General features: G+C 43.6%; 1 long non-coding RNA gene across 1 annotated transcript in view; it reads right to left on the bottom strand.

The window, feature by feature from the left end:
• The window catches only part of LOC136168305 (uncharacterized), a 100,004-nt gene extending 76,100 nt beyond the window's left edge, over nt 1–23,904 (bottom strand). The window contains exon 1 of the long non-coding RNA XR_010663295.1: nt 23,731–23,904. This is a non-coding gene — a long non-coding RNA (uncharacterized lncRNA). The remainder of the gene's footprint in view (nt 1–23,730) is intronic.
• Between the last annotated feature and the right edge of the window lie 46 nt (nt 23,905–23,950).

The following is a 23,950-nucleotide window of genomic DNA, read 5'->3' as shown; positions in this document are numbered from 1 at the left end:
AAGTTCCAAAGAAGGAAGGAAACATGTTTTTGGTTCATGAGAAACATGCCAGCTGCTGTTAGTGTGACCAGGAGGGATGTGAGTGTGACAACAAGCACAGTGGCTGAGCCAGGCTATAGGTGGTGGCTGGGACAAGGGGAAGACACAGGGCTTTCATAGGCAGTGACTCGGCATTATTATCCTAACCCACATCCATCCCTTTACACAGCATCCTTTCTCAGGCCAAGGACAGGATATAGGTGCAGGAACTGGGACTGCTTATCCCTAGCTTGGCCTGAATCAGGCAGAACACCCTAAGCCAGTCACTTACTATACCCTGGGAGAAGACCCAGGGGCCTAGCCGAAGCTAGGGCTGAAAAAAGTGCCCCTGGGCTGAGTTCAAGTGAGTTAGCAAATCATCCTAAGCTTCAGTTGGGTCAATTCCCTATTGATGGGAAAAAAAAAAGGCAACATCAACAGTCCCTGTCATTTACCACCTTTGAGAGCAGGAAGTACACCAAGCATTTGACACAGGGCCTGGCATTCCATAAGCAGTCAATCAATCTGTTATACTTGCTTCATTGATATATGTCCCCCTTGCCTAACACAGTGCACAATCCAGAGCAGGTGATTAATGAAGACTTTTTTTTCAGTCAATGAATGAATAACCTCTTCATTTCTGGAGGGCAGATAAGAAAATTGCAAAATGACTTCTAAGGTCTCTCCAACCTCACACCACCCCATTCTCACTTCTCCCTCTCCCTCTCTCTATTCCTAGGAGAAAAGATGTCCTTTTTTCCCTAGCTTGATCATAAGACCTAGCCAAATAAAAACAATGAGGTGAAGGCCAAGGTCCTGGAATGCAGCCTCATTTCAATTTCTAAAGAGAAGCTGCCTCCCAGGACCATGGAGTATCAGAGAAAGGAGGAAAGTAAATTTACTTCGTCATTCAATAAATACATATAAGGAACATCTGGGACTTCCCTGATAGTCCAGTGGTTAAGAATTTGCCTTGCAAAGGAGAGGATAGGGGTTCAATCCCTGGTCAAGGAACTAAGATTCCATAGGCGTCAGGGAAGCTAAGACCACGTGATGCAACTATACCCCACCCCCCTACAAGCCACACCTAGATTTCATGCACCAAAGGAAAGACCCCACACGACAAGAAAGATCCCAAATGCCCAGCAACTAAGACCTGAAACAGCCAAAAAAACAAACGCTTTTTAAAAATACATATAAGGAGCATCTACTGTGCCTGAAATTGAAGCCAGAAGGGCCCTTCTTGGCCCTGTCCCCTCTACTCTCGTCCTATGCTAGCATCCGTCTCAACCCCTCACAGCTGCCCCCACCTCTCTATTGAATGGCTTCCTTGCAAGTAGTCCTCTGGAGACCCCACCGTTAATCCACTATCTTCCACTCTTGTTCCTCATTACCTTTCACTCAGCACCAAAGAACTGATGCTTTCGAACTTTGGTGCTGCAGAAGACTCTTGAGAGTCCCTTGGACTACAAGGAGATCAAACCAATCCTAAAGGAAATCAACCCTGAATATGCATTAGAAGGACTGATGCTGAACCTTCAATACTTTGCCACCTGATGTGAAGAGCTGACTCACTGGTAAAGACCCTGATGCTGGGAAAGATTGAAGGCAAAAGGACAAGGGGATGGCAGAGGGTGAGATAGATAGACTCATTGACTCAATGGACATGAATTTGAGTGAACTCTGGGAGATACTGTAGGACAGTGAAGCCTGGCATTACAAACATTTCTACATGACTTAGCAAGTGAACAACAACTACCTCTCTTTCAGCACATTTCTCCTCCATGGGTTTCTCTGGGACACTATAGTCTTCAGTTATCCACCTGTCTCTCATCTCAGTGCCTGATTGCTGATTTCTGTCATGAGCTGAACTGTGTCCCCTCCCCATCTCCCCAATCCATATGTTGAAGTCCTAACCCCAGGTACCTCACAGTGTGGCTATATTTAGACAAAGGATCTTTAAAAAGTAATTAATGAGGTCATTAGGATGGACCTGAATCCAACGGTATCCTTATAAGAGGCTATTAGCACACAGGCAGAGGGCAGACCACGTGAAGACAGGGAGAGAATGGCCATTTACAAGTGACAAGAGAGAGGCCTCAGAAGAAAGCAAACCTATCCACATTTTGATCTCAGATGTCTAGCCTCTAGAATAGTGAGAATTAATTTCTGTTGTTTAAGTGACACAATCTATGGTCCTCTGTTATTTTGGCCCTAGAAAACTAATATACTCCCTGTACTGAACAAACCATTACCCACAAAGATACCATCTTCTATTAATCGACATCCAGCTCTGAATTCCAACTGCCTACCAGACAATTCCTCCTGATTTATTTAATTAATTATTCTTGCCAATCGTTTAAACTTCAATTGATGCTTTCTAACTGTAGTGTTAGACAAAATTCTTGAAAATCCCTTGAACTGCAAGTAAATCCAACCAGTCAATCCTAAAGGAAATCAACCCTGAATATTCACTGGAAGGACTGATACTGAAGCTGAACCTCTAATACTTGGGCCACCTGATGTGAAGAACTGACTCATTTCAAAAGACCCTGATGCTGGGAAAGATTGAAGGCAGAAGAAATGGATGACAGAGGATGTGATGGTTGGATGGCATCACCAACTTAATGGACATGAGTTTGAGCAAACTCTGTGAGATGGTGAAGGACAGGAAAGCCTGGTGTGCTGCAGTCCATGGGGTCACAAACAGTAGGATGTGACTGAGCTAGGGGTGGCAAAGAGTAGGATGTGACTGAGCTAATGAACAACAAAACTTCAAGACATTTAGAACTACAGAAGCCTTAAAGTCAGTCCTTGCTTTACAGATGAGGAAACTGAGGCACTAAACAAAATAAACAGATAAAAAACAGATAGCTTTCTTCCTGACTTTCCTGTTCCTAAAAGCACCATACTTATGGTGGTTACCACTCAAAAATGTGAGGTCATCTTTTTTTCTGTCTCTTTCATCTCATAGTCAATCAAGTGGATTCCAAAATCATGGTGTCTCTTGTCCAAAGTTTTAGTTTTATCTTCATTTCCCCAACATTAAATATTTCAGTGCATTTATATTTAGATAAGTATTGAATGTTTAGGCCTCAGAAAGGTTCAAGGGTAAAAGCTCTAGGTTTTTCACATAGCTTTGGTTCCTGGTTTCGTTCTATGGTCTTAGGCAGGCTTGTGATCTATAAAATGGGAGATTACAATGGGACCTACGTCATACATAGGGTTCTACAAGATGGCGGAGTAAAAGGACATGAACTCATCTTCTCCTGCGAGAACTCCAACATTACAACTTGCTGCTGAACAACAATCAACAAGAGAATGCTGGATCCAACCAAAAAAAGATACCCCACATCCAAGGGCAAAGGAGAAGCCCCAGCAAGACAGCTCAGTTCAGTTCAGTTCAGTCACTCAGTCGTGTCCAACTCTTGGCGACTCCATGAACTGCAGCACACCAGGCTTCCCGTCCATCACTAACTCCCAGAGTTTATTAAAAGTCATGTCCATTAAGTTGGTGATGCCATCCAACCATCTCATCCTCTGTCGTTCCCTTCTCCTCTTGCCCTCAATCTTTCCCAGCATCAGGATCTTTACAAATGAGTCAGCTCTTCACATCAGGTGGCCGAAGTATTGGAGTTTCAGTTTCAACATCAGTCCTTCCAATGAGTGTTCAGGACTGATCTCCTTTAGGATGGACTGGTTGGATCTCCATGCAGTCCAAGGGACTCTCAAGAGTCTTCTCCAACACCACAGTTCAAAAGCATCAATTCTTTGGCACTCAGCTTTCTTTATAGTCCAGCTCTCACATCCATACATGACTACTGAAAAAACCATAGCCTTGAAGAGATGAACCTTTGTTGGCAAATTTATGTCTCTGCTTTTTAATATGTTGTCTAGGTTGGTCATAACTTTCCTTCCAAGGAAAGACAGAAGGAGGGGTGTAATCACGTTTAGAATCAAACACCATACCTGCCACAGATGCTTGGAGGGTTCAAACAAAACCTTGTGTGCACCAGGAGACCCCACAAAGACTGAGCCAGACCTGCTTTTTGAGTGGTTGAGTGTCTCCTGTGGAGGTATGGGTCATTAGTAGCCTGCCTCAGGGGTAGGGGCTCTGGATGCAGCAGAACTGGGTATGGCATAAGCCCTCTTGGAGAAGTTCAGCATTAACCCCACCATAGAGCTGTCACAACTTATATAGGACTGAGGAAACAGACTCTTGGAGGTCACAAACAAAACCTTGTGAGCACCAGGACCCAGGAGAAAGGAGCAGTTACCCCACAAGAGACTGACCCAGACCTGCCTGTGGGTAGCCAGGAGTCTCTGGCAAAGGTGTGGGTCAGTGGAGGCGTGCTGCAGGATCGGGGCCACTGATTGCAGGAGTGCAGGCATGGGACCTTGGAAAGAGGATGCCATTATCTTCATCACCTCCACTACAGGTCGGCCTCAGGTCAAATAACAGGGAGGGGATACAGCCCCGCCCATCAACAGAAAATTGGATTAAAGATTTACTGAGCATGGCCCCTCCCATCAGAACAAGACCCAGTTTCCCCCTCAGTCAGTCTGTCCCATCAGGAAGCTTCCAAAAGCCTCTTATCTTTATCCATCAGAGAGCAGACAGAGTGAAAACCACAATCACAGAAAATTAATCAAACTGATGACATGGGCCGCAGCCTTGTCTAACTCACTGTAACTATGAACCATGCTGTCTGTGTAGGGCCACCCAAGATGGACAGGTCATGGTGGAGAGTTCTGACAAAACATGGTTCACTGGAGAAGGGAATGGCAAACCACTTCAGTAATCTTGCCTTGAGAACCCCATGAACAGTTATGAAAAGCCAAAAAGATAGAACTGAAAGATGAACTCCCCAGATTGGTAGGTGCCCATATGTTCCTGGAGAACAGTGGAGAAATAACTCCAGAAAGAATGAAGAGACGAAGCCAAAGCAAAAACAACACCCAGTTGTGGATGTGACTGGTGATATAAACAAAGTCTGATGCTGTAAAGAGCAATATTGCATAGGAACCTGGAATTATAGGTCCATGAATCAAGGCAAATTGGAAGTGGTCAAACACTTGGCAACAGTTGTCAAACAGATGGCAAGAGTGAACGTCGAAATTTTAGGAATCAGCGAGCTAAAATAGACTGGAATGGGTGAATTTAACTCAGATGACCATTATATCTACTACTGTGGACAAGAATCCCTTAGAAGAAATGGAGTAGCCATCATAGTTAACAAAACTGTACAAAAAGCAGTACTTGGATGCAATCTCAAAGACAGCATGATCTCTGTTAGTTTCCAAGGTAAACCATTCAATAAAACGGTACTCCAAGTCTATGCCCCAACCAGTAATGCTGAAGAAGCTGAAGTTGAACGCTTCTATAAAGACCTACAAGACCTTCTAGAACTAACACCAAAAAAGATGGCCTTTTCATCAATGGGGACTGGAATGCAAAAGTAGGAAGTCAAGAGATACCTGAAGTAACAGGAAAATTTGGCCCTGGAGTACAAAATGAAGCAGGGCAAAAGCTAACAGAGTTTTACCAAGAGAACGCACTGGTCACAGAAAATACCCTCTTCCAACAACACAAGAGAAGACTCTACACGTGGACATCACCAAATGGTCAATGCCAAAATCATATCAATTATATTCTTTGCAGCCAAAGATGGAGAAGCTCTATACAGTCAGCAAAAACAAGACCGGAGTTGAGAGTGGCTCAGATCATGAACTCCTTATTGCAAAATTCAGACTTAAATTGAAGAAAGTAGGGAAAACCACTAGACCATTCATGTATGACCTAAATCAAACCCCTTACAATTATAGAGTGGAAGTGACAAATAGATTCAAGGCATTAGATCTGATAAGAGTGCCTGAAGAACGAGGAGTGGAGGTTTGTGACATTGTACAGAAGGCAGTAATAAAGACCATCACCAAGAAAAAGAAATGCAAAAAGGCAAAATGGTTATCTGAGGAGGCCTTAAAAATAGCTGAGAAAAGACGAGAAGGGAAAGGCATAGGAGAAAAAGAAAGGTATACCCATATTAATGCAAAGATCCAAAGAACAGCAAGGAGAAATAAAGCCTTCCTCAGTGATTAATGCAAAGAAACAGAGGAAAACAATAGAATGGGAAGAACAAGAGATCTGTTCAAGAAAGTTATAGACACCAAGATAAAATTTCATGCAAAGATGAGCACAATAAAGGATAGAAATGGTATGAACCCAAGAGAAGCAGAAGATATTAAGAAGAGGTGGCAAGAATACACAGAAGAACTATATAAAAAAGATCTTAATGACCCATATAACCACAATGGTGTGATCACTCACCTAGATCAGACAACCTGGAGTGCGAAGTTAAGTGGACCTTATTCATCACTATGAATAAAGCTAGTGGAGGTGATGGAATTCCAGCTGAGCTATTTCAAATCCTAAAAGATGATGCTGTGAAAGTGCTGAACTCAATATGCCAGAAAATTTGGAAAACTCAGCAGTGGCCACAGGATTGGAAAAAGTCAGTTTTCATTGCAATCCCAAAGAAAGGCAATGCCAAAGAATGTTCAAACTACCACACAGTTGTACCCATCCCACAGCTAGCAAAGTAATGCTCAAAATTCTCCAAGCCAGGCTTCAACAGTATGGGAACTGTGAACTTGCAGATGTTCAAGCTGGATTTAGAAAAGGCAGAGGAACCAGAGATCAAATTGCCAACATCCACTGGATCATAGAAAAAGCAAGAGAATGCCAGAAAAACATCTACTTCTGCTTTATTGACTACGCTAAAGTCTTTGTGTAGATCACCACAAACTGTGGAAAATTCGTAAAAAGATGGGAATACCAGACTACCTTACATGCCTCCTGAGAAATGTGTATGCAGGTCAAGAACTAACAGTTAGAACCAGAATGGAACAACAGACTGGTTCCAAATTGGGAAAGGAGTACGTCAAGGCTGTATATTGTCATCCTGTTTATTTAATTTATATGCAGCATATATCATGAGAAACACTGGGCTAGATGAAGCACAAACTGGAATCAAGATTGCCAGGAGAAATATCAATAACCTCAGATAGGCAGATGATGCCACCCTTATGGCAAAAAGCAAAGAAGAACTAAAGAGCCTCTTGATGAAAGTGAAAGAGGAGAGTGAAAAATTTGGCTTAAAACTCAACATTCAGAAACCTAAGATCATGGCATCTGGCCCCATCACTTCATGGCAAACAGATGGGGAAACAATGGAAACAGTGAGAGACTTTCTTTTTTTAGGCTCCAAAATCACTGCAGATGGTAACTACAGCCATGCAATTAAAAGATGCTTGGTCCTTGGAAAAAAGCTATGACCAATCTCAGTTCAGTTCAGTCACTCAGTCCTGTCTGACTCTTTGTGACCCCATGGACTGCAGCTTGCCAGGCCTCCCTGTCCATCACCAACCCCCAGAGTTTTCACAAACTTGTGTCCATTGAGTCAATGATGCCATCCAACCATATCATCATCTGTCATCCCCTTCGCCTCCCGTCCTCAGTCTTTCCCAGCATCAGGGTCTTTTCAAATGAGTCAGTTCTTCACAACAGGTGGCCAAAGTATTGGAGTTTCAACTTCAGCATCAGACCTTTCAATGAATATTCAGGACTGATTTCCTTTAGGATGGACTGGTTGGATCTCTTTCCTGTCCAAGGGGCTCTCAAGAGTCTTTTCCAACACCACAGTTCAAACCATCAATTCTTCAGCGCTCAGTTTTCTTTATAGTCCAACTCTCACATCCCTACATGACTACTGGAAAAACCACAACTTAGACTACACACACCTTTGTTGGCAAAGTTATGTCTCTGCTTTTTAATATGCTGTCTAGGTTGGTCATAACTTTTCTTCCAAGGAACAAGCGTCTTTTAATTTCATGGCTGCAGTCACCATCTGCAGTGATTTTGGAGCCTAAAAAAAGAAAGTCTCTCACCATTTCCATTGCTTCCCCATCTATTTGCCATAAAGTGATGGGACCAGATGCCATGATCTTAGGTTTCTAAATGTTGAGTTTTAAGCCAGCTTTTTCACTCTCTTTCACTTTCATCAAGAGGCTCTTTAGTTCTTCTTCGCTTTCTGACATAAGGCTGGTGTCATTTGCATATCTGAGGTTATTGATATTTCTTCCAGTAATCTTGATTCCAGTTTGTGCTTCATCTAGCCCAGCCTCTCTCATGATGTACTCTGCCGATAAGTTAAATAAGCAGGGTGACAATATACAGCCTTGACGTACTCCTTTCCCAATTTGGAACCAGTCTGTTGTTCCATGTCTGGTTCTAACTGTTACTTCTTGACCTGCATACAGATTTCTCAGGAGGCAGGTAAGGTGGTCTGGTATTTCCATCTTTTTAAGAATTTTCCATGGTTTGTTGTGATCCACATGGTCAAAGGCTTTGGCATAGTCAATAAAGCAGAAGTAGATGTTTTTCTGGAACTCTCTTGCTTTTTCAATGACACAATAGATGTTGGCAATTTGCTCTCTGGTTCCTCGGCCTTTTCTAAATCCAGCTTGGACATCTGGAAGTTCATGGTTTACGTACTGTTGAAGGCTTGGAGAATTTTGAGCATTACTTTGCTAGCGTGAGAGATATGACCAACCTAGACAGCATATTAAAAAGCAGAGATATAACTTTGCCAACAAAGGTTCATCCAGTCAAAGTCATGGTGTTTCCAGTAGTCATATGTATCAATGTGAGAGTTCGACCATAAAGAAAGCTGAGTGCCAAAGAACTGATGCTTTTGAACTGTGGTTTTGGAGAAGACTCTTGAGAGTCCTTTGGACTGCAAGGAAATCAAACCTATCCATCCTAAAGGAAATCAGTCTTGAATATTCATTGGAAGGCCTGATGCTGAAGCTGAAACTCCAATATTTTGGCCACCTGATGTGAAGAGCTGACTCACTGGAAAAGACGCTGATGCTGGGAAAGATTGAAAGTGGGAGGAGAAGGGGTCGACAGAGGATGAGATGGTTGGATGTCATCACCAACTCAATGGACATGAGTTTGAGTAAGCTCCAGGAGTTGCTGATGGACAGGGAAGCCTAGCATGCTGCAGTCCATGGGGTCACAAAGAGTCAGACACGACTGAGCGAATGAACTAACATCACAGGGTTCTTACAAGAATTAAATGTCAATTTGAATCTAGCATAGTTTGATATTAAAACTCTTTATACTACTTTATATAACCTCTTTCTCTGGGAATGTAAAAAATTGGTTCAGTTTCATACACTATCATGATCAAAGTAACCTGGGTGAGCCTTCCATGAAAACAATTCAAAGCATTGAATAAAATGTATATTTTTTTCAAAAATGCATTGAATTGGCAAACTAGTAAGAAATACGCAAAAGTCAGCAAAGAAGTAAAAAGGAAACTCTGGAACCCAAGTGGGTGCCTAAGACAGCTTCAAGCTACAGGTTTCTGCCAAAACCTGGTGACTTAAAGCTCCATTTTGATGACTACAAGGGATGAGGAGAACAGGAGATAAAGCTTAAACCTGTGGGTAACAAGTCTGGTAGAAGCCCTTCAAAAGGGTCCACAAAGAATCATAACCTCTATGAAAGGATCAGTGAGAAAGAAATCCATTGCACAGAAGGGACTGCATGGAAATCTGTTTGACCAACTTCCATACTGGATACCTGAGGAAACTTCTATCTCCCTGAAAACTCACAACTACAAACCAGCCTTTACGTGAGTTTAAAAACTGAATTCATATTACCTGTATTCTACTTAAACTGAAAAATATCAAGTATAAAATTTAATTTGAGAAGCTTCAGGTGGGAATTTATTCCCAGTAACTGGTAACAGCAAATACAAATCCTATCTGAATGACTACAATTTCAATTCCTGCCTCAAAGAATGCAAACAAAGTTCTAAGAAATCATGCCTGAAGTTAAAAATCACAAAACACACAAGAAACAAGGTACCATAAGTGAAAACCCGCAGAAACAACAAACAGCACAATTAGACTCACTAAAATTTGAGATCTGAAAATTATCAAGTACAATAAATGTGAGCCTTAAATATATTTGTTAGATGCTCAATCATGTCCTACTCTTTGCTACCCCATGGAAAGTACTATGCCAGACTCCTCTGTCCATGGTATTCTCCAGGCAAGATAACTGGAGTGGGTAGCCATTCCCTTCTCCAGGGGATCTTCCTAACTGAGGGATCAAACCTGGGTCTCCTGCACTGCAGGCAGATTCTTCACTGTCTGAGCCACCAGAGCAAAAGACTATATAAAAAACCAATCTGTGGGGGTAGGGGTGGGGAAGGAACTAGAATGGATTACATAGAGGATTAGATACTGTTAAATGCTATGGCTTTTGCAGTAGTCATGTTTGCATGTGAGAGCTGGACAATAAAAAAGGCTGAGCACCAAAGAATAGATGTCTTCGAACTGTGGTACTAGAGAAGACTTTTGAGAGTACCTTGGACTGTACAGAGGTCAAACCAGTCAATCATAAAGGAATACTCATTGGAAGGACTAATGCTGAAGCGGAAGCTCCAATACTCTGGCCACCTGATATGAAGAGGTGACTCATTGGAAAAGACCATGATGCTGGGAAAGACTGAGGGCAGGAGGCGAAGGGGATGACAGAGGATGATATGGTTGGAAGGCATCATCGACTCAATGGACATAAATTTGAGTAAACTCTGGGAGTTGGTGATGGACAGAGAAGCTTGTTGTGCTGCAGTCCATGGGGTTGTAAAGTCGGACATGACTGAGCAACTGAACAGAAAAGGCAGAATTCATTTACTGGAAGATGGATCTAAAGAAATCCAGAAAGTGATCAGGGATACAAAGAGACAAAAGAATAAAATAACAACATATGTGACACTGGAGAGTAGAATACAATGGTCTAATATATATTTAATTGTATTTACAGAAGAAAGTAAAGGAAAGAATAAGGAAGAAGAGGTATTTGTAGAGTCAACACCAGAATTAGAGGAGTTAACTGAGGGACCTAGGGCACTTAATTTTAGACAGTCACTCTCAAAGCCAGTCCTGGATTTGCACAAACTCAAAAAATGAGCACTTCCTTAAATCTGAGGCCCTAGGCAAGTCACTGGCTATACACTAGTGCTGGTCCTGCTGAGAATTTTTCCAGTATCTTGTAAGACACCAAACTCTGGATCCAGAAATTCTAAGAATAATAAAAATATACTCATGTGCAGTAATAGCAAAGTGAAAACTGCAGAGGGCCAGGGGCAAGTACAGATCAACAAAAAAGAAACTACAATTAGACTGACCACAGACTTCCCAGCAGCCACAGTGGAAGCCAGAACAGTATCTTCATGGTAGTGAGATAAAATAATTGGCAATTGAGAATTTCATTTAAGAACTTAAATATGAGAGTAAAGGACGTGAAAGTTGCTCAGTCATGTTCAACTCTTTGCAACCCCATGGACTATACAGTACATGGAATTCTCCAGGCCAGAATACTGGAGTGGGTAGCCATTCCCTTCTCTAGGGGATCTTCCCGACTCAGGAATCAAACCAGGGTCTCCTACATTGTAGACAGATTCTCTACCAGCTGAGCCACCAGGGAAGCCTCCAAGAGTAAAAGAAAGTCATTTTCAAACTCACAAAAACTAAGAGAACTTACTGCCAACAGACCCTCACTGAAGGAAACACTGAAGGATGAATTTCAGGCAGAAGGAAGGCAATCTCAGGTGGATACTCTTATAAAAAGAACTGTGGAGACTTCCCTGGTGGTCCAGTGGTTAAGAATCCGCTTGCCAATGCAGAAGACACAGGTTTGATCTCTGCCCCAAGAAGATTCCACATGCTGTGGGGCAACTAAGCCCGTGTGCCACAATTACTGAAGCCTGTGCTCCATAATAAGAGAAACCACTGCAGTGAGAAGCCTGTTCACAGCAACAAAGACCCAGCACAGCCGAAAATTTTAAATTAATTTTAAAAAGGAACTGTGAACAAAGAGACTGGTGATTCTGTAAGCCACCAATGAACAACATTTGACTGCATAAAGAAACAGTGGTATCTCATCTATCCTGGAAAAAAAGACAGAAGGAAAACACTGGTCTATAACAGGAAATAAATGATGGGGGGGGAGGGGCCTAAGTTAAAGTAATTTAAGGTCCTTTATTGTTTTGTTTGGGTTTCCCCGAAGGTTCAGCAGTGAAGAACCCACCTGCAATGCAGGAGATGCAGGAGATGCGGGTTCTGTCCCTGGGTTGGGAAGATCCTCTGGAGGAGAAGATGGCAACACACCCCAGTATTCTTGCCTAAAAAATCTCATGGACAGAGGAGCATGTGGGCACAGTCCAAAGGGTTGCAAAGAATCAGACACGAGTGAGCACAGCATACACTGTTTTGTTTTAGAAGTTAAAAATTCTGATGGAAAAAAAAAAATTCTGATGAAATTTTAAATATCTAGCTGCTGTTGCTAAGTCGCTTCAGTAGTGTCCGTCTGTGTGACCCCATAGATGGCAGCCCACCAGGCTCCCCCGTCCTTGGGATTCTGCAGGCAAGAACACTGGAGTGGGTTGCCATTTCCTTCTCCAATGCATGAAAGTGAAAAGTGAAAGTGAAGTCGCCCAGTCGTGTCCGACCCTCAGCGACCCCATAGACCGCAGCCTTCCACGCTCCTCCGTCCATGGGATTTTCCAGGCAAAAGTATTGGAGTGGGGTGCCATTGTCTTCTCCGTTAAATATCTAGAGGACCCACCAAAAGAATAAATAAAGACTGTAACTTCCATGGCAATCAATGGGGGGAAAATGGGTATTAAAAAATTCAATCTGTAAAAACATAAGAAAGCAGAAGGAAAAAACAAAAATAAAAACCAGGACATAGGTGAAGTTATTTATGTGTAGGGACAGGGGTTATATAGGAACTTTCTGTACTTTCCTTTCCATGTTGTTACAAATCTAAAACTGTGCTAAAAAAATTATGTCTTAAACACCCACACCCAGCACAAACAGCACAAAACAAGATAGAAAGAAATCTAACTAATTCAATAATCTTCAGCTCTTACATACATTCATTCTGACTGAAATATTTTGCTCTTCATTGAAAAGACAAATGTTGTCAGAATGGCTAGAAAACAAAATCCAGTAATAGGGGCGTATTACAAGTAAAAGAGCTAGGTTAAGGAGCTGCTAGTTTCTTCTAAATGGAGAAGCTCTATACAGTCAGCAAAAACAAGACCAGTAGCTGACTGGGGTTCAGATTATGAACTCCTTATTGCCAAATTCAGACTTAATTTGAAGAAAGTAGGGAAAACCACTAGACCATTCAGGTATGACCTAAATCAAATCCCTTATTATACAGTGGACGTGAGAAATAGATTCAAGGGATTAGATCTGGCTTTCGAACTGTGGTGTTAGAGAAGACTCTTGAGAGTCCTTGGACAGCAAGATCAAACCAGTCAACCCTAAAGGAAATCAACCCTGAATATTCATTGGAAGGACTGATGCTGCAGCTGAAGCCCCAATACTTTGGCCACCTGAGGCAAAGAACTGAGTCATTGGAAAAGACCCTGATACTTGGAACAATTGAAGGCAAGAGGCATAGGGAACATCAGAGGGTGAGACGGTTGGATGGCATCACCGACTCAATGGACATGAGTTTGAATAAGCTCATGTTGGTGATGGAGATGTTGGTGATAAGAGAGTTGGTGACGGACAGGGCAGCCTGGCATGCTGCAGTCCACAGGGTCACAAAGAGTCAGACACAACTGAGCAACTGAACTGAAAGTTTCTTCCTGCTTTATCCATATGCAACTTTTCCATAAAGTCAACCAGAACAAATGTGGTCATGTGACAAGTGTTTGATAAAGGAACTACTGGCAAACATCAGGTAGAGTATAAGGAAACCAGAGGGATAAGCGCAACACCCTGGAACTGGAAAACATAGGGCTCTGTTATCATCTCCAGGACTGAAAGATCAAGGAGAGCTAGGCAGTTACAAGAACCCATACTGGCTCGTTCCAATCCATCTTCCACAGTGACCAGATTAACATACTCCCTAACACATGCACTCACTCACACACACATCTACAGCTTCAAGTCTTTTTAAGGGAACCTCATAGTCCTTGAGAAGGTTGAAACCACCTTCACATAGCCTCAAAAGCCTTTTGTGATCTGTCCTCTATGCCTTATCTCCAGCTTTTTCTGGGACCAGAGTCTACCTCTCTTTCAGCTTTTTAGTCACAATGGCCTTCTCTTATATTCTTGGCTTCACCAAGTATGTTCCTTCCCACTTCAGGACCTTTGCATGTGCTGTTCTCTGCATACAATACTTCTCACTCTACCCTCTAAATCCACTCATCCCCACTCATCTTTTTGGGCTGAGCTCAAGTGTTACTTACTAGAGGAACTTTCCCAAAACCCCACCTTCATGATATACCTTCAGGACATTAATCTCTCTCCTGCAGAGCACTTACCACTATTGTAATTTTCTATTCAATGGACTGGTTCAAAATTGGGAAAGGAGTATGTCAAGGCTGTGTATCGTCACCCTGCTTATTTAACATATACAGAGTACATCATATGAAATGCCCGACTTGATGAAGTACAAGCTGGAATCAAGATTTCCAGGAGAAATATCAATAACCTCAGATATGCAAATGATACCACTTTAATGGAAGAAACTAAAGAGGAACTAAAGAGTCTCCTGATGAAAGTGAAAGAGGAGAGTGAAAAAGTTGGCTTCAAAGCCAACATTCAAAAAACTAAGATCATGGCACACAGTCCCATCACTTTGTGGCAAGTAGATGGGGAAAATGTGGAACAGTGTCAGATTTCATTTTCTTAGGCTCCAGAAGCACTGTAAACAGTGACTGCAGTCACAAAACTAAAAAGACACTTGCTTCTTGGAAGACTAGCTATGACAAACCTAGACAGTGTATTATTATTTTCTTAGACAATGTATTAAAAAGCAGGGACATCACTTGGCCAACGAAGGTCCATATAGTCAAAGCAGTGGTTTTTCCAGTAGTCATGTATGGATGTGAGAATTGGACCATAAAGAAGGCTGAGTACTAAAGAACTGATGCTTTTTTGAACTGCGATGCTGGAGAAGACTCTTGAGAGTCCCTTGGACAGCAAGTTCATAGGGTTGCAAAGAGCTGGACAAGACTTAGCAACTGAACAGCAATTCATATTTGTGCAACTGTTTGACGTATGTGTGTTCCACTACACTTTTGCTCACTAATGTGCAGTGTGTGGCACTTGGCATCTAGCAGAAGCTCAATACATATTGATGAATAAAGAAATGAAAATATCCTTACTAAGAGAAGGGTACTTTGCCCAGAAATAAGTGTTATATATCCTAAGAGGCTTTGCCCAATTTCGTTAAATTTACATTCATTCATTCACAGATTATCTACTTGCCATTTCATTGTGTCAAAACTGAAGGCAGCTTCCTTCAAAAAATTTTTTCGGAATACAAGGCAAGAACATGGTGGGAGAGTCTTCAAGCCAGGGCAGTAGATGGCATCTCAGTAAACCTGGTGGGCATTCAAGGTGGAGAATAGGGAGTGCCTCCCCACTCTTGGCCCATCAGACCCAGAGCTAAGGCAGATGGATTGAACAGTCAACCATGAGCCTTTCCCAGGGCCCTAAATGGTGGCCAGGGCCACAGTCAGTGGCACCCAACTGACTGAACTCTGGGCATTTTGGCACAGTGGGGCTGACGGAGCTGAGTTTGGTTGGCTCCAGACAATTGCTAACTACAGAGAAAACCCTCTGCCTCAAAATTCCCATTTGGGAAAGGGACAAAAAGCATTTCCTTGATTATTAAAATCTACATTGTCCTCTGATTTGATTGACTTTACACATGAACAGTAATGGCTATGTGCCTTGGCTTTCTCATCTTCAACAAGGACGAACGCTTTTAGGTTCTTAAAGAGCATCAGTAAATAGCAATAAGAGCAGTAGCAGCAACTAACAATTAGTTAGTGAACACCATTTAGTTAGTGAACATTTAGTGAACACCACTCTGTGACAGACTGTGCTAAGTTCTTTATACATGTATACATATATGTAGTATCTCTTAATCTTCACGTAAATGAGCTCAGGTTGGCCCCCTGCTTAAAACCCTTCAATGACTCCTACTGATATCAAAATAAAATGCAAACTTCTTATCATGGCCTTCAAGGCCCTACATGAATGATTTCTGCTGTTTTATACTAAATAGTCTGCCGCCTCAGTCAGTTCCAGCAACATGAACCTTCCTTTCACAACTCACAGATGTTAAACTTGTTCCTACTTCATCACCAATGCACCAACTAACCCTTCTGCCTGAAGTGCTCATCCCTCAGATCTACATGGGTTCCTCCTGCTGGTCATTTGGGTCTCACCTCAGTCACTACTTCCCTGACTCCCTTACCCCACTCACCCCACAGCTCCATCACCGTACCGTTTTATGGCCTCCATAGCAAGTATCACTATTTGAAATTATATTAATTTTTTGTTTGCTCCACTACTATCTATCTGTCTTAACTAGAACATACACTCCATGATAGCATAGTCTTATCTATCTTGTTCACTCTTGAATTCTCAGTGGCCAGAACAGAGCCCAGCATGTTATCATGCCTTCCACAAACATTTCTCAAGTTAAAAAAAAAAAAAAAAATGGGTGAAAGACCCTGTAAAATAAAAGATACTATACCTACACCATTTTGTCAATGAAGGACCTGAGGCTTAATGACATTGGGTGGCTTGTCCAAGGTCACAGAGACAGTGAGTAAATAGAGGCAATGAGTAACAATCGTACCCAGGCCTACTTCCTCCTGGACTTGTGCTCTGAATCATTACATCCTGTTCTCTAATTTGATTGACTTTACCCATGGATGGTAGCGGCCCTATGCCTTGGCAAACTGGGATTCATCCCATGAATCATGTCTTGTATCCTCCCCATTACTATTCCCACTTTCATTCTTTACATTGAGCCTGGATTAAGAGCTAGGCAGTAAAGAGGCATTGAATAAATCAGCACAGAGAGTATGAACTGGTACAGTCACTTTGGATAACTGTTTGGAAATACTAACAATGACTCAGTCCTTAGTTTATAGGTACAGATACACAAACATGTGTCCAACAAAAAGCCATGTACGAGAATGTTCACAGAAGCAACATTCTTAAAATGCTTGGAACAACCTAAATGTCCATCAAATAGAATGAATAAACATATTATAGTATAATCATAAGATGGACTATTATACAGCAACAAAAAAGAAAACACAACTGTATGCAACAACATGAATGAATCTCACCAAGAATAAAGTATCTACTGTATAATTCCCTTTAAAAAAAGATTTGTAAAATAGACTACATTAATCTATGTTGCTAAAAGTCAAAATAGTGACTACCCTTGGGGGTGGAGGTGGAGCCTGGTGCTCATTTGGGATGGGAAGGGTGTGAGTGGGGCTTCCGGAATCAGGTAATATAGTTTCTAGACCTGGATGCTAGTTCCATGGTGGTGTTCGCTTTGTGAAAATTCATTCAGTTATATACTTCTGATTTTGTACACTTTTATGTTGTAAAATAACATATTTATGTTGAATCATATGAAATGCTACTTTGTCCATGAAAAGTCACTGAATATTAGCAATTTCATATAGTTCAACTAAAATGTTATACTTCAATGAAAGAACTACTTATGAAAAAAAAAAAAAATCCTGCCCAATTGAATTGCTTTGTACACAGCTCTGTAAAAACTAGTTATGAGAAAGAGCTTGTGCCTTCCAAGGGCTCTTTGGCAGGTGGTAAACAGGCTCAGGATGGGGAGGATATAAATTCCTCCCCAGGGCCTGAGGCTGGTGCACTTGGCCTTGTACTTGAGTCCAGAGTCCAGCCAGCCCTGGTGTGGTGCAAGTCAGCTAGAGGAGGCCAGGATGTCCTCAGGCAGAGATGAAGGAACCACTTCAGCCTCAGGCTCAAGCTGTCATTGTTCTTGCAACACACCAGGTCACGCCTGCCCTGCTCTTTGCACTCAAAGTGACCTCCTTCCTCAATTATCTGCAAGGTTCCTGCTCCTCAGCCTTTAGACTTCTCTGAGGCATTCTCGGACCTCCCTAAAGATCTTTCCATTCATCACTGTCACATTCCCTTCATGGATTTGACCAACCTCTGAAATTATGTTATTATTTCGGTGTTTATATTTTAATATTTGCCTTCCTCATTAGACTAAGGTATATGAGAGCAGGAGATTCCTCTAACTTATTCACTGTTGTACCCTTAGGGCCCAGGATGGCACCTAGTACCTAGAAGCTGCTTAAGTATTGGCTGAATGAATGAACAATGAACGACTGACCAAATGAAGTGGCGTGAGGCCAAGGGACAAAAGGTGGCCCAAGGCACACTGTCAAGATGGAAGGGTGGATGCAGCTCTCACTTCTCTCAAGGGACATGAAAGCCAAGATCAGCCTCCAAAAAGTTGCTGACCCCTCCAGAGTCCAGATATCTGTTCCTTATTCCTGTGTTTCTCTCTCAGGGTCCCCATTCTGTCCTATGAAGGACACAGACACTTAGGAGGTATTAACTGCACCACTGCATCAATGGATATGAGTTTGAGCAAACTCTGGGAGATGGTGAAGAACAGGAAAACCTGGCATGCTGCAATCCATGGGGCTGCAAAGAGTCAGACATGATTTAACAACTGAACAACAAAATCAGGTGAGTTTTTCAAGATTACCAGGGAATTTCTGTGATTTGCAAGCAAGGACCAAGAGAGCTGGCTGGTTCTTTTTCTTTTTCTTCTTCACTTCCTACTTACTGTTCTCAGTGGTTGCTTTGGATTTAGCTCCCACATCTGAAATGAGCAGTGTGCTTCATTGTAAGTGAACCTGAACTAATGCAAATTTGAACTGTGCCATTTAAATATATTCATAAAAATCCTGATTCAGTTAGCCAAAGCTAAAACAATGCAATTCTGACTTTACAGTCCACACCTATGAGGAAACTACTCTGGACTATCTAAAGTTTAGGAAAGCTTCTTTTGCATAGCCTTCCACAGCCCTCTTCTTGGACGGTCTTGAAGGAAGAATAGGGAAGAGGAGGCTAGTGACCTGTATTATCATAACCAAACTAAAATCTTCAAAACTTCGCTGTCAAACAGAGCAATGAGAGGATTTCAAAACTACTTGTGCACTTGGCTCTGAGCTGGATTACTTGGAGAATATCTTGCCCTTTAGGGCTCATGATAACCCCCTGAAGCAGATACTATGACTATCTCCTTTTTCACAATAGAGATTTGAAGAGATTAAGAATTATGTAAAGTCATCAAATGTTTAACAATCCCCTTCCCAATACTGATATAAGAGAACCATCATTCCCAGCATATTACAGGATCTGCTACTACCTAAAGCCAAACATCTAAAATCAACTTTTTCGCAAACTTAGTTAAGATACCCAGCCACACAGTTCAAAATATAACTTTTGTCCTGTAAAAACTACTAGTTAAAGCAGCAACGACAGCACGGTATGACCCTTAGAACTCTGTTGATAAAGAAAACTTTGTTTGCATTTTAGAGTGTTTTTCTCTTTCTGAGGTTTTGATCCACCCAGATAAATAGGCTTCTCTTAAAATTCACTCACTCCCTACATTAAAATGGTTGGATATATTGAATAATCATCAAAATGTATATTTAGCACGCAAAATGTGCCAGGGGCTATCCTAAGTGCTCTATGAGCATTAGTCCATTCAAGGTCCACTCAGGCCTTTTTGTAAGTACTACTATTAGTTTTCATATGAGAAAGAAACTCTGTCATATGAAAAAGAGAGAGGCACATAAAGTTTAGCCAACTTGTCCAAGGCTGTGGAGCTTGTAAGGGTGGAACTAAACCCCAGCAGCCTGTGGTCAATGTTTGTACATCTGTCTTTCAAGCTTTCCAGGCTTCAAAACACCTCAACACACTGAGCCAGAAACCCTAGGGGCTAGTGCCAGAACAGAGTTCTCACCTTAGGTCTGACATGTCGCCCTGGCTATCTTAGCTTGCAGGACCACTCCACATGGCTCCTTCCTGCTCCTGGGACTTCTGCCACCCCTCGCCTGGCTGAGTCGGCTTCCTGCAGATGCGAGATGCAGGAAAGCATTGCCAGGGCCCCCAGGGTCCTCCTTTGCTTTCTGTACTCTGTAATTAAATCATCCTTTGAAACAAACAAATTATTATTTGTTAACATCTATCTCCCCTCCTGACTATATAAATAGTAGCTGTTCCACAGTTTCTATATAGGTGGGGGCAGGTCATCTATTTGTGTTGGGGGCTTGGTTCCAGGGCTTACTGTTTGATATAAGGTTGAGAAGTCAACTGAAAACACAAATAAATGAGGTTGCTGATGAAAGTAAGGGATGACACCATGGTGTCACCACTGACAGTAAGCTCTATGTGGGTAAAAATAGCATCTATCTCTTTCATCACTGTAAACCCAACACCTGGCACTGCACCTGAGGCACAAGAAGTCTATGATAATGTTTTGTGGAATTAATAAATAATTAAAACAGAGCCTCTGACTTCTTATCTGAAAAAAAGAGAAGATAAGACCCAGAGCAGTTTTTTTGAAGCATCATGACATATGAAACAGGTTGAGCACAGGAATGGCATATAGTAGGTTCCCCATAAATGTGTGGCACTGAATGGGAATTCCTGCCTCTCCTCACTCCCACTGTACTCAGCTCCCATTTTAATAAAAGGACAAAGCACAGAACTGAAGCCACTGGACTCTCTGGACATGATCTGGTAGGGGTGAAGACGTTTACACCTGTGTTAGGGTGAAAGGACTAGAATTGCATAAGTAGAATTGCAGGGCTGTTAGGATCCACCTCTGGCAGGAAAGTTATACCTGGGGAATAGACAGGCCAACTTTGGAATGAACAAAGTCCCAGGAAATAGGGGGAAAAAAGAAATCCAGGTCTACCTGCCACTCAATCTAAAGAATGAAAGTGGTACCATCAAACTGGGAAGGCGCAGATGCCTAGCATTCCCCCAACATCTTTCATTTTGTCCCCTCTCCTCTGGCTAGTATTAAAACACAAATCAGAGTGTGTAAGGACCCTGCTTAAAACACTGAAGAGGACACTATCTGAACTCCTTACCAGGCTGATCTCAAGCCTGCTCGCCAAGTTGTGGCCACAGAGGCCTCCCACAAGCAGCTTAATGAGGCTGTCCCCAGGCAACCATCCACTTCTCTTTCCCCGCTGGGCTCCCTCTGCCTGTCTCCTCACCCTCCTTCAGGTCACTCCTTCCCAAGTCTTCCAAGAGTTCTCCAAGTCTCAACTCATAACCACTTTATCAGAAAGAGACTTGACTCACCCCCTCACCGCCATGCCAAATTAAAATCAGGTCCTTCCTGGCTCCCCACATACCCTCAGATCTTGCTATATCTCCCTCTTAGCACTTATCATAGACTCAAATTGCGTAGTCCGCCTTCTCCCCAAATTGTGAGCTTCATCAGGGCAGGGAGGCCTGTCTGTCCCTCACGACCAAGTCCCCAGAGTCACGGCAGGCTGCAGCACAGAATATATGATTGAATGAATGAATGGATGATTTCTCATAAGTAACCCCCAAACCTCTCCGCTCTTTAGGTTTCCAGGAACAGTGGAATATGGTCCCTAGTGCCCTCCCAGACACTGAGTCACAGTCCACTCAGGCATCAGAGGCTCCTCCCAGTTCAGGACTGGTATCCTTCATGGACCCACCATCCCACCAGAGCTGGGGTCTCCTCACTCCTCCTTTAGAAAAGCTGGGAAAAGACCAGGAATGAAAGGAACACGTTTCTTGGCTGATTTCTCTAATAAAGAACATAGGACAACAACTCCGCCCCACCCCCCCCCCACCCCCATCTTGACTTTCTTGTAGAGTTCAGAAAGGATTTCTTTATTCTCATTCTTTTAATTGTTTAAGCAAGGCCATGAGCAACCACTGGCTGGAAAATTACTGCTCCAACTCTCCTTGTTTAACATGCTTAAATGACTTGCAAAAAACAGGTTTTTAGATTTGTGATCATGAGTTTGAGCAAGCTCCAGGAGATAGTGAAGGACAGGGGAGACTGGTGTGCTGCGGCCCACAGGGTCACAGAGTGGGACACCGACTGAGTGACTGAACAACAACAAGGCTGGTGATATGACGATGGGGTGATAGAAAGATCCAGGTTGCAAAGGTCTAGGGAATCAGCACCACAATTTGGTAAATCTTTCGTTTATCAGGAGCAGGACCCTTGGCTTGAATTTCTACATCTGACGAATAGGAATAATGATATTGAACTAGGATGCCTGTAACAAAAAGAACTGAATGACTGTAAAATACTCTCTTATCCTAGTAAAGTGTTTTTCTCTTGGCATTCAGTACGATCTTGATCCTCAAAGGAAGACTAAGCTTTCATAGCGGAGGGCCTGCTCTGCCCCCAGGAGATGAGTAAGTAAATCACATTACACAGGTGCATTTGACTAGCGAGAAGCCATTTTAACCTAGACTCGGTGACCTTGGGCCCTGGTCTGGGTTTGTAAAATGTCTCTCCCTCTGCCGATCCCCTGGGTCCCAGCTCCAGCCCAAGGCCAGACCTCTGGTCTGGGCTAGGAGCTTTGCATCTGCTTCATTGACAACTGCCAAGCGCAGTCCTATGGTGGCGTAGGAAGAAAAAGTCAGCCTCACCACCTCCCGGTGAAGCGAAAACACCACCAAAATAAACCTTTGAGGGGGATTCAGGCCCTAGCCCAACCTTATCCCTGCATCAAAGCCACCCCCTACCCCGTACTCCCCGGAGGCTACAGCCTCCTCCGTTCCTGGGCGGAGCTGGGCCTGCTGCGAGGGCTCCCCGCCTTCCCGGAGTCGGGCCTAATGGCGGGGGCTTTTCTTTTCACCCGCCGGGGCTGAGGCTCTTCCCACCCCCACCCTCGCCCCACCCGCCCCATCATTAACTGCAAAGAAAAGATCCTGGCCATTTCCATTTCCTCTGCGGCTCAAGAGCCCTGTTGTTATTTAATCCCGCGGCCACCCCAGCAGCATCCTTGGCGCAGACGGCTCCACCCATCCACCTGGCCAATTCTCCACCGCTCCCGCTTCTCCGGAGGAGCACTAGTCAGGGCGGTTGGGGAGAGGCGCCTACAGCAGCAAAGGCTGTGGCCTTCCTCAGGCCCGCGTCCCCTGAGGGCTGCGAAACGCGCGGGAGTGGAGGGGAGCATTAGCCGGGGCAGCAGAGGGCGGGCGGACGCCGGGGCACTGCGGACATTACACTGGGGCGGGAGGAAGTGGGGCGCTACCAGGCGAGAGTCAGGTCTCTAGCTGAGTAGCCAGTTCACTCCGGGGGGTATTGGGGCCGGAAGAGGCTCGGCCCAGTCCCTGTCCACACCCAAGAAGTGGGGGAGGGGTGGTCTGCACTTACTCAAGGGAGACTCAGCCTCAGGAAGGGAACCAGATTCACTCAGTAGCCCCCACTCCGCCCTTCTTTGATATGGACCTTTGACATTTTCTTAAAATTTTTGGTCAACACAGCTTCAAGACCCTTCCCCCCCGACGCCGCTACTCTAGAGGAAGAGAAGGCCCCTAGCAGGGGTCCTCCCGTTCCCCCGCCCTCTGACTACTTGCGGCGAGTAGAAATCCCTGGATCTAGGTGTGTCCTCCCCCACCCAGCTCTTAGCCCAGGATCCTGAAGTCGCAGTGTCCCCCGCCCCCCCTACCCCCAGCAACACGGACGGTTCCAACCCAGGTCCGCAGTGGCGTGAAGGTGGCCTTTACCTCCTCTCGCAGGCTGGGAGGGGGTACAGCCCGCGCAGCTGAACCAGCTGCAGCAGTCGCCGCCGCCCTCCATTCATAAAGAAAAAAAAAAGCAACAACAACCTCCACCCCTCTTTGCAAAAGAGCGACGGCCCCTGGAGGAGCGAGAGCCAGCCCCAGCAATCACGGGTTAAGTCCTTTTCCGGCCCCCCATTCATAAAAAAAGGAACGCGGCGCATGC

This window comes from Muntiacus reevesi, chromosome 1 (genome assembly GCF_963930625.1).
Source record: "Muntiacus reevesi chromosome 1, mMunRee1.1, whole genome shotgun sequence".
Taxonomy (NCBI): Eukaryota; Metazoa; Chordata; class Mammalia; order Artiodactyla; family Cervidae; genus Muntiacus; species Muntiacus reevesi.
This window is presented reverse-complemented; position numbering and strand designations above follow the sequence as displayed.